The following is an 11,356-nucleotide window of genomic DNA, read 5'->3' as shown; positions in this document are numbered from 1 at the left end:
GATCACTGACATTATTTAAGATGCCCCTGGCATATGGGTGAGTGAAAAAATGCAGGCTGAGTAACAGCATTTGTGGCAATTTATATACATACTTCCCTATCTCCCTGGGTGTGGAGGCCCAGAGGTGACTGGAAGTTCACCAACACAATACCTTTGGTTATCTATAAGTAGCTGAATTACAGGTGAAATTTTTCTCTCCATACATTTCAATGTCATTTTCCTAGTAGCTGGGGGTATAGCTCAGTGGTAGAGCATTTGTCTAGCATGTGAAAGGCCTAAAAACACTTTTGAAATAAAATAAATAAAGGTCATTTGTTCGGTATCATGCACTATTTTTCCAAAGGCAGAAAAAAGTAATAAAAATGTTTCCTGTTCTCCTTTCTAATTGGTCCACCTCTCCAATGGGTCTAGAGGAGGCTTGAATGGGCATTTCCAGCATTGAACTGTGGTGAATGCAATGCATCAGTTCTGAGATGGGCCAAGTGCAGGGAGGCAGGCAGGGCAGGGCCAGGGCCTGGGGAGCCAGAAAGTACTTGCAGAGGACACAGCAGCAGGGCATGAAATCACAGCCAGGACTATGGAAGTGGGAAAGGCCATGCCAAGAATCACAAGAACAGAGGTCAGGGACAGAAGAGTCAAGCCAAAAAACAGAATGGCCACAATGTGGTGCCCAAAGGGATGTACCAGTGTCTGGGCAAAAGAATAGGTCAAGCATCCAGGCAGCCGACTGTGTTCCTACTGCAACAATCTCCTGAAGTCCAGAGGGGAAAGAGATTACAGAAAACCATGCTCAGTCTCAGTGGTGGAAGCTAATGCAGGTGTTGACTGCATGCCCCCTACTCAAGCAAGAATAAGGAAGGGTTTAATGTTGTCCACCAGCTTGGATCTGTAAGGTAAATCTCTCTGAACAATGAGGCTGAGCCTGAGTTTGAAAAGAACTACTTAGATGATTGATTAGTAATGTCTGCCAAGGCACAGAAGGAGAATGCAGTGGTCTACATGCCATCAGTTCAAAAGTTTATCTTTCTTTTGCTTAGGCATTTGACCTCACCTCCTCTTCCCCCATTTGGCTGCCTCCCATAATAAAAAGTAATAATAATCAAGGTCCCACCCTGTGCATTTTGGCTGATTCACTGCTGGACTTTCTAAGGCTCTAGAGAGCCTTTTTATGTAGTTGTAATCAAAAGGTACATCCTAATTATAAATACTTTTTCCATTTGGCATTACAGCCCAAGGACTTTCCTATGATTGTTTTTAATATCCTTTAAAAAAAATGTAGAGAACCAACAAGAAATGAACTTAAAAACACCTTTAGTCCCATTGGGGAACCCCAGAGCATTGCAGGCAGTAGCAAACCAGGAAGCATCTCATAATCAGTGTGATAGCTCTGGAACTTGTATACGTGTCAGAATTACCTGGAATGTGTTTGTTAAAAACATATATATATATATATATATATATATATATATGTCTGTACATATACATATAGATACTTGTTTATATATATGTGTGTGTGTGTATATATATATATATATACATATATATATATACTTTAACATTCCCTCCTGTAAGCTCCTTAGAAAAAGGTTAGCTTCTTCCTGCCACCCTCCCAAAAATGATCAAAGGCCATTCACATAAGTAAAAATTGATGGCATCGATAAATACAAAAAAATATTCTTCTATATTACTCAGGAAAATTAATAAAACAATAAGATACCTCTCCTGTCCCCTAAGATTGGCAAAAATTCATGTGTGATATTGTCTAGCACAAGCAAGGAAATAGGCAGGAAAGTCTCAACCTCTTAGCATAGTTTGTTTATAGAAATTAAAGCACTCTAGATTCATTTGTATTTACTGAAGCGCTCACTCACTTGTTTAGCATTTGTGAAGCAGCCTCTATGGGCACCACGTGGACACAAGGATCATGGTGGGAACCAAAACAGCCCCAATCCCCATCCGGTGAGGTTTCTTTCTACAAGGCAAGAGCCACACTATTTACAAGACATGGCATGGCAATCGTGACAAGTACTGTGGAGAGGACTAAAGTGAGGTAAAAGACAATGCAAAGAGAAGTGGGGGGAGGGGTGTGGAGCAGATAATTTAGAGTAGTTAGGAAAGGTTTCATGGAAAGATAGCACTGAGAGACCAGATATTCAGGGAAGAGCATCCCAGGTTGCAGTGGGGGTGGGGAGGGGGGATAAGGGTGGGAGTAAACCAATGCCCTGGATCTAATAAAACAACAACAACAACAAAATGGAGACCTGGCTGCTACAACAACAACAAAATGGAGACCTGGCTGCTGGTGACACGTGCCTATAATCCTAGCTACTCAGGAGGCTGAGATCTGAAGATAGTGATTCAAAGCCAGCCCTGGCAGAAAAGTTACCCAAAATAACCAGCAAAAAGCTAGGCTGGAGAAGAGGCTCAAGTGATAGAGCACCAGCTGAATAAGCAAACAAATAAACAAGCATCAGGCCCTGCATTCAAATCTTGATACTGGCAAGCACAACACACACACACACACACACACACACACACAGAGCCTTACTCAGGAGGTGAAGGCAGGAGAATCACAAGATCAAGGACAGTCTGGGCTATGCAGAGTTCAAGCCCCACGACCGACAAAAATAAAGTAAATAAATAAATAACAAAGTAAGCAAACAACAACAAAACTAAAAAAACCCACAGAGGACATCACTAGGCTGAGTTAAGATCTGGAGCCCTCAGAGCCAAGAGGCTTCGGGCCTTGGAGATTGCTGTGAGGACTTGGTTTTTACTCTGAATGGGATTCAGCCATCCCTGGGCTACATACAGTTAGGTATTTGGAAGTCATCAGCCCAGATGAGGAGGGAGCGTCATGGAGGCCCAGAAAAGGCCCACAAGCAGAGGGGCTGAGGGTCCGCAGCCAGAGGGGTCAGAGAGGAACTCCAGGGAGAGGGAGGGGGCTGTGGACCTCCAGAAGGAGAACAGCTAGGAGACACCAGCTCCGAGGAGAGTCTAATCGAGAAGGGTGGGCACTGGGCTGAGACCCTCAAGGGAGGAAATGGAAAGGACCCCCGAGGGCAACCAGGAGCAAGAGGGCAGCAGCTGCCAGCCACGGGGCGCAGTTGCAGACAGGCAGCTGTGTCTCTCCAGAGAACAATGCGGTGCCCTGTGTCCTTGAGCTCCGGATCCCTGGGTTAATTAAGGCTCATCAACAGCAGGCCAGCCCTTACTCACTGAAGCCCTGCCTTGGCGGAAGAATTCAGGCAACATGGGGCCCCGGGGCCCCCGGCGCCAACTCCTTGGATCAGTGCTCAGGCCTGGAAGAGGAAACGAGCCACTGACTAAGGGCCCTGGGCAGAGGAAGGCCACAGCCCAGGGAGGGGCCGGGCCAGCTGAGGCCAGCGCTGAGTGAGAAAAGCAGATGGAACCAAATGCCTCCTCCTTCCCATGTGGGGATGCCTGGCGGGGCAGGCTAAATGGCAAATTTAAAGTCGATAGTATATAACTCAGCCTAGCGGTTGGTGAGTGGCAGATAGCATTGAACAAGATAGAATGATAGAACTGGAAGAGGCTCTGGTAGCCTGTATTCCAACCACCTAGTTTACAGAAGGAGAAACTGAAGCTCAGAGATGAACCACTTTGCCTTGGATCACCCAGCTGGTGAATAGTAGGGCTGAAAATTAGCACCAGGGTCCCAGGCACCGATGACAAGGCACATGCCACAGAGTACCCCGGGGGCCACCAGCATCCATACACTGAGACTGAGCTGGGAAGGCAACGCAGCAGTGAGGAGAGGTTAAATGGCATGGCACGGAAGAGCGGAGAGACTTGGCTCTGAGCAGGGTGGGCTCATGACCTATGTAGGTGAGGGAGGGGTGGAGCTCTGAGAGAAAGCAGCCCTCAGGTGAGAGGATCTGGGAGGGACAGCCTGGCCCAGTGAGCGAGACCTATCACTCCATCCCTCTGAACAGCTTCGCGCTGGAGAAGCCCCATGCTACTTGGAGCGCCACAATCCAACTCCCTGTTTATTCCATGCCCATAACACAACTGCTGTTCTCTGGCCCCTTGCCTGGATATCTCCCACTCTGGGCACAGCGGGACAGGCAGAGAAGTAGTGGGGGAAGGACGCTGTAGGCTCACTGGACAGCCCCTCACCAGGGAGAAGATGGGAGGGAGCTCCTGTAGTCCAGGCTCCCATGAAGTGCACCGATGCCCCGGTCCTGCCTTGGGGAGACAAGCCAGGCCTACTCTTGTCTCCCAGAGATGTACTGCTCAGCTAGGAAGACAGGTAGGGTTGTAGGTAACCCTGCAATGAGGGAAAAGGAAAGGGACATGGGAGGCCCAGGTATATGTAGGTTCAGGTTGTAGAGAGGCCAAAGAGATCACTAATTGTGCAGACTTGAAAAGTGAACACCATTTATTTGTAATATCTCTAGAAATGCTGTGTGTGTGTGTGTGTGTGTGTGTGTGTGTGCTGATACTAGGGCTTGAACTCAGGACCTAAGTGGTCTCTCTTAGCTTTTTTGCTCAATGCTGGCACATGAGCCTCTGCTCTACTTCTGGATTACTATTTATTTACTTCTGTATGCTTAATTGGAGATAAGAGTCTCACAGACTTTCCTTCCCAGGCTGGCTTTGAACCACGAGCCTCAGATCTCAGCCTTGTGAGTTGGTAGGATTAGAGGTGTGAGCCACTAGCACCCAGGACTGTATATTTTGCTTTCTTTAACAACTCTGGATGGTCTTGGCTTCCTTCAAATAGTTCTCTGGCTCCAAAGCTAATCTCCCCGTAGGAGAAACAGATCCCTTGTAGCGGGAACAAGGAGGCCCTCAGACTCCCAATGGCAGTGCAGTCTGTGTGGGGAGTTTTCATCTGAGCTCAGAACATAAACAGTTGCAGGACAAAGACATTTGGGGACCTGGGTGAGACATTGCCTAGCTCGAGGGACCTCAGAGGTCATGGGGCCACTGCCTGCTTGCACTCAAGAGTGGTCACCATGGGTTGAAGTTTTGGCTGGGAACTTAGGCTCCCGGAGGATCCCTTGTTTGTCCCATGTCGCTGGAGTCTCAGTTCTGGTGTCTCATAGTTTGCCAGAGGCTGAGCTGTCTATGGATGGGGCACACCCTTTAGCCCATCAGTCCCCACTGGGGCTGTCCCACTCAGAGCTGCAGGAGGTGCCGTCAGGGAGGGGCAGTTGGTCAGAACAGCACGTCCAGCTCTGTGTGGGACCGGGGCCTATGAGCCTGCCAAAAGGGGGCCAGAACCTCCTGACCAACAGCTCCATAAGCCTGGCTCCTGTCCAGTCCTGTTCCCCATGCCAGGGAAGGCAGCCCTGGCAGATGGCACCCAAACTGAGCTGTCAGTCTCCTCAGCAGCCCCCAGGGCCCAACAGGACTGAATGTCCTATGGGATTTGAGGACAAAGCAGAGCTGATCCCTGACTGCCTTTAGGATATATATCTGAAGCTACTGACTGGGGTTTTAACTCAGGATCTCAAGCTTTGTTTGGCTTGTTTTCTTACCACTTGAGTAACACCCCCAACCCCAGATTTTTTTTTGGCTAATTGGAGATGGAGTCTCTTGAACATTTTTTTTCCCAAGCTGGCTTTGAACCACTGTCCTTCAGATCTTAGCCTCTTGAGTTGCTAGGATTACATGCATGAGCTGTTGGCTCTAAATCTGGAATATTTCTTAGGCAGCCCTCAACATGAGGCTTCAGCTCTACCTTGAGTTTAGAGACATGATTACACACTCTGTCAGTAATTCCTAGAGCTATTGGGGAAGGGGTGATCCTGACCCACCCGTAAATCCTAATATTCCAGTAGTACCACAACCCTTCCCTGTATTCCATGCTAGGTCAGTGCATGAAATAAAGTATAAATGCTGTCACCAACAAATGTTGTCTACCCATACAATAGGACATTGTTCAGTTACTAAAAACGTAGAATTTTGGCTGGGCAACCATGGCTCATGCCTGTAATCCTAACTACTCAGGAGGTTGAGATCTGAAGATTGTGGTTCAAAGACAACCCAGGCAGAAAAGTCCAAGAGACTCTTATCTCTAATTAATGGCAGAAAAATCCAGAAGTGGATCTGTTACCCAAGTGGTAGAACACGAGACTTGAGCAAAAAGACCCTAAGGAGCATGCCCAGGGGCTGGGAAGGTGGCTCAGTGGTAGAGCACTTGCCTTGCATGCCTGAGGCCCTGGGTTCGATTCCTCAGCACCACATAAGCAAAAAGAAAGAAGTGAGGAGCATGCCCAGGACCAGAGTGCGAGCCCCAGGACCAGCTAAACATAGAATTCTGACATATGCTACTTACCATGTAGATGAATCTTGAAAACTTCATACCTAGTAAATAAGCCCAGCAGAGTAGGACAAAAGTATTGTATATTCCATTTATATGAAGTATTAAATAGATGAATTCATAGAGACAGAGGAGAACAATGGTTGCAAGAAGAGTGGTAGGGAGTTACTATTTAATGGGTATGGAGGTTTTGGTTTGGGTAATGAGAAAGTTTGGAGTATAGGCAGTGGGGATGGTTATCAAGATTCTAAATATACGAACTGCTACAGAATTATACACAGACAAATGGTTAAAATGAAAATATTATTTTGTATACATTTTACCATGATAGAATTCTTTTCAAAGGAGAATGCATGTTCAAATAAATTTAGAAGCACTGAGTTCACAAAGTTAAATGAGTTTTTCTCCTGTAGGCCTTTTCCGAGCCTTAATGAAAGGGATCCATTATGCTGTGGTCCTCAATGGAGAGAGCCATGAAGCCTTGTGTACTTAAAAGGCCCAGTCCTATTCATCTTACTGCTAGTTCTCAAATTACAATATTTGGCTTCCTGGGCACTTTCTCATGCTTAGAAGAGACACTAAAATGTCAAATCCCTTACCTTGATTTTCAATTTGAAAGTAAAGATCAGCACAGTTATCCTGATGTATAGAAAGGAAGAAAGGAAAGACAGACAGGAAGGAAGGAAGGAAGAAAGAAAGAAAGAAAGAAAGAAAGGGGGGAGGGAGGGAGAGAGGGAGGGAGGTAAAATAATATACCAAGCCTGGTGGCTCACTCCTATAATACTAGCTACTCAAGAGGCTGAGATCTGAGGATCACAGTTCAAAGTCAGCTTGGGCAAAAAAGTTTGTAAGGTTCAAGTGGTTGAGCACTAGCTTTGAACAACAAAGCTCAGGGATAGAACCCTGAGTTCAAGCCCCAGGACCAGAATACACACACACACACACACACACACACACACACACACACACACACACACACACACACACACACACACACACACACACACGCCAAAAATCCAACTTCCTTTTTATGTTCTATTTTCTTCTCCCCAAATGGAGATTTTCTCCATTTTGAAACTTGGCAACATTTTTAGTTTTTAATTAAAGATTTTAAAAAGAAAGTGTGTGTGTGTGTGTGTGTGTGTGTGTGTGTGTGTGTGTGTGTGTGTGTGTGTGCGTGGCATGCTTGAATTTGTGTATACGTGAGAAAGGAATCTCTCAAAACTTCTGGTTGTGGGGTTGGAAATGAAATCAGAGGATGAAAGTATGTTTGTGAGCCAGATGGCCTTGAAGGCTAGGGGCATCGTGGTGCTCTGCCTGCTTGTTGGGGAAGAGCAGGCTCTGCTCTGTTCCCTCCTTCTACATCAGCCAATCGTTGTTGCCCGCCTGTCTGTCTCTTGAACCAAGGTCCACCCACAGGCCACCATACTTCATAGTCTGTTGTTTTTCAGGCCTGGGTTTGATGGTGACCCGGGGGGTGGGGTGAGGGTGGGAGATGGGTGACAGTCAGGGAAGGAAAAATACGGGATTTAAGTGCAGCCATAGAACAATGTTAGGTGAATCACTGCCCAGAAACGTAGTGTCAGAGAACAAAATCAGAGTGGGAAAAGCTTTACAACTGCCAGAAGCACAATGAATCAAACATAAAGGAAATGGACTACATGAGGAAGTCAAAGGCAAGGACTTGCTTGTTTGTTTGTTCTGAGTGTAAACATTTTTTAGAAAATGATCGAGATAGGTAAAGCATTTCCTCCACTCACTGCCTCGTATGAGTCATCTTGGGGAGATTGAGGAAGATGGGCCATGTTCCCTTGAGCAGACACAGGGCAGAGAGTGGGAGAAGCAGCTGAGGGACAGAAGAGAAATCCAGCAGACCCAGGAGACTAAAGCCAGAGATCTCTAGATGTCAGAACCCTTGGGGCTCTGGGCTGCTGCTGGGCTTGCTTCCCACAGGACATAGGGATGGAAATGTTTTTATTTTTATCTGAAAAGGAAAGACATGCCCTAGGGTAGAAGGGCATGGGCCTAGGGCCTCTGTCACCTCATGCTTGCAACTATGAGAACTGGAGTTCCCAAATGAACCAGGGACCTGGCAGGGTAGATGCAAAGGAAAGTTAGATAACAACAAAGTTTTAGCCAGCTGCAAGTGGCTTACATCTGTAATCCTAGCTACTTGGGAGGCTGAGAATGGGAGGATCATAGTTCAAGGCTAGCCTAGGCAGAAAAGTTCACAAGACCCATCCTCAACCCATAGGTGGGTGCCGTTGTATATACTTATTATCCTAAAATATCCTAAACTGAGATTGAGAGGATCAAAATTCCAGGACAGCCTGGGCAGAAAAATCCACAAGACTTCAGCTCCATATAGAAGGTGGACATGGTGGTATATGTGATATATGTCTGTTATTCCAGCAAATACAGGAAGCCTACACAAACTAGGTGGATGCTGGACTTGAAGCTGGACTTTATCTTAGAAATAACCAACATAAGCTGGGTGTCAGTGGCTCATGCCTGTAATTTTAGCTATTCAGGAGCCTGAGACATAAGGCTAGAGGTTCAAAGCCAGCCCAGGCAAGAAAGTCTGGGAAACTCTTATCTCTAAATCAAAAAGTAAAGCTGTGGGGGCTGGGAAGGTGGCTCAGTGGTAGAGTGCTTGCCTTGCATGCATGAGTCCCTGGGTTCGATTCCTCAGTACCACATAAGCAAAAAGAAAAAAGCCAGAAGTGGCGCTGTGGCTCAAGTGGTAGAGCGCTAGTCTTGAGCTGAAGAGCTGAGGGACAGTGCCCAGGCCCAGAGTTCAGGCCCCACGACCGGACCAAATAAATAAATAAATAAATAAATAAAGCTGTGGCTCAAGTGGTAGAGTACTGTCCTTGAACACAAAAGCTCAGACACTAACTTCAAGCCCCAGAACCAACACACACACATACACACACAGAGCAAAAAACAGGGCTGGTGACATGGACCAGTGGTAAAGGACCTGCCTAGGAAACACATGGCCCTGAGTTCAAACCCTAGAGTTGAAAAGAAAGACCTATTTCTACTATTGCAAAACATGAAAGTCCAAAAAGAACTTTGTTCTATGGGCAGCTAGATAAAAAGGAAACCGGATGAGGAAAGGGGGCTGGTAATGACTTCTTAGAACAGGATTCAGCTGTAGCCAGAAAAGGCCAAGCTGGGGCACGATCAGGTGTGGTGGACACTGGGAGACCTCGGAGGCCCTGGAGGAGTGGATGGACCACTAATGACAGGCAGGTGAGAAGTCTGGACTTCAGCCTGGAGGCGATGGGCAAAGGGAGGGAGTTTGGAAATAATCCTGTGTCAGCCATGCAAACAGAAGATTAGAAGACCGGAGATGGAGTTGAGTCAGAACGCAGCCACGTGGCCCCCACAAGTGATAACAAAGTCCAGCTCCCCACGTATCCTCAGCCAAATCATCCTGCAAGTGCCCTGAGGAGGCTGGCTGGCTCTGGGGAGGCCATGGGACCAGGATGGCAAAGATAGTTCAACAGATGCTGTATCATAGCTGCCTGGAGCTTTGTCATGTGCGTTCAGGCTGATCAGGACCCTTGGAGAGAAAGCCACCACTGGTTACTGATGTAACCAGCTGCAGAAGGTGTGGCCAGGGGAATCTATTCATCCTCACACAGCCAGTGTTTACTCACAGCACCCACAGGTGCTGTGATGTTGTTCTCAGTTCTCCAAGGCCTGTATACAGACAGAGCAAAAAGCCCTACAGCTGGGCTTCTCTCTTCTGGACCTTTTCTCCTTTGATCTTGTTTGTGAACGGCCATCTGACCTGGATCCCATTCTCTCAAAGTCTTGAACAAATTAGATGCTTGCTAGTTATTTGTGAAAGGAAGGAAATAACAACAACAATATTTCCATTCTTCATTCAACAAAGAGTCATTCACATGGTGCAAGGCCCTTTTGAGGATTTGGAGATGAATTAGACACAATCCCTTTGCCCCCTTGGAGTTCACAGTGCCATTTGGACATGATATTTGTGCCCACAGCTCTGTATCACAAGAGATACTTGCCAATGTAGGTACCTGGTTTCAAGGAGGTAGACCTAGACTCTTGGGAGGGTCTTTGCAATTGGAAAAATGGTAATGGCAATCCCTTCCTACAAGGCTGTGCCCCTTTAGTGTCTTACCTTCCTCCTGGGACTGGAAGCAGAAAGTAGTTGTGCAGGTGGGCAGCAGCTACAGAGCAAAGCAAGCTGGCAGTACAAACCCACTGAGAATGGCTTTGAAAATAACCATGCTGTTTGTCACCTCGCTGCTACCAGTGACCACTCTGCAGGCAGGAAACATCTAGGACAAAGTTAAACAGAATCCCTACTCTAGCTCTGGCAGGATTACTAGAGCTTGATCAACAGGTGCTCCTAAATAGATGTCCCTGCCTAGGATCACAGGTAATCCATTGGGTGAAAAGAGATTTTCTTGCACCTGAAGTTCCCAACACAGCCTCTGCCACAGAATCCAATCCTTGGGACCTTTCCACTCATGTCCCCATGAGCTTGGGAGAAAGGGGAGACCAGGAAAAGCAGAGTAATGGGGAGAAACTGAACAGCACGAGGATTTGTTGCTGTTGTTGTTGTTGGTCGTGGGGCTTGAACTCTGGTTTTTTTGTTTGTTTTGTGTGGGTCTTGAACTCTGGGCCTAGGCGCTGTCCCTGCACTCTTCAGCCCAAAGCTAGTGCTCCACCACTTGAGTCACAGAGCCACTTCCAGTTTTCTGGTGGTTAATTGGAGATAAGAGTCTCACAGAAGCCGGGCGCTGGTGGCTCACGCCTGTAATCCTAGCTACTCAGGAGGCTAAGATCTGAGGATCGCGGTTCAAAGCCAGCCCAGGCAGGAGAGACCGTGAGACTCCTATCTCCAATAAACCACCAGAAAATCAGAAGTGGCGCTGTAGCTCAAGTGGTAGAGCACTCGCCTTGAGCTGAAGAGCTGAGGGACAGCGCCCAGGCCCAGAGTTCAAGCCCCACGACCGACCAAAAAAAAAAAAAAAAAAGAGGCCTACAGACTTTCCTGCCTGGGCTGGCTTTGAACCCCGATCC

This window comes from Dipodomys spectabilis, unplaced genomic scaffold (assembly GCF_019054845.1).
Source record: "Dipodomys spectabilis isolate Male_0828 unplaced genomic scaffold, ASM1905484v1 ptg000137l, whole genome shotgun sequence".
Taxonomy (NCBI): Eukaryota; Metazoa; Chordata; class Mammalia; order Rodentia; family Heteromyidae; genus Dipodomys; species Dipodomys spectabilis.
The sequence above is the reverse complement of the archived record's forward strand: the minus strand, read 5'-3'. Positions refer to the sequence as shown.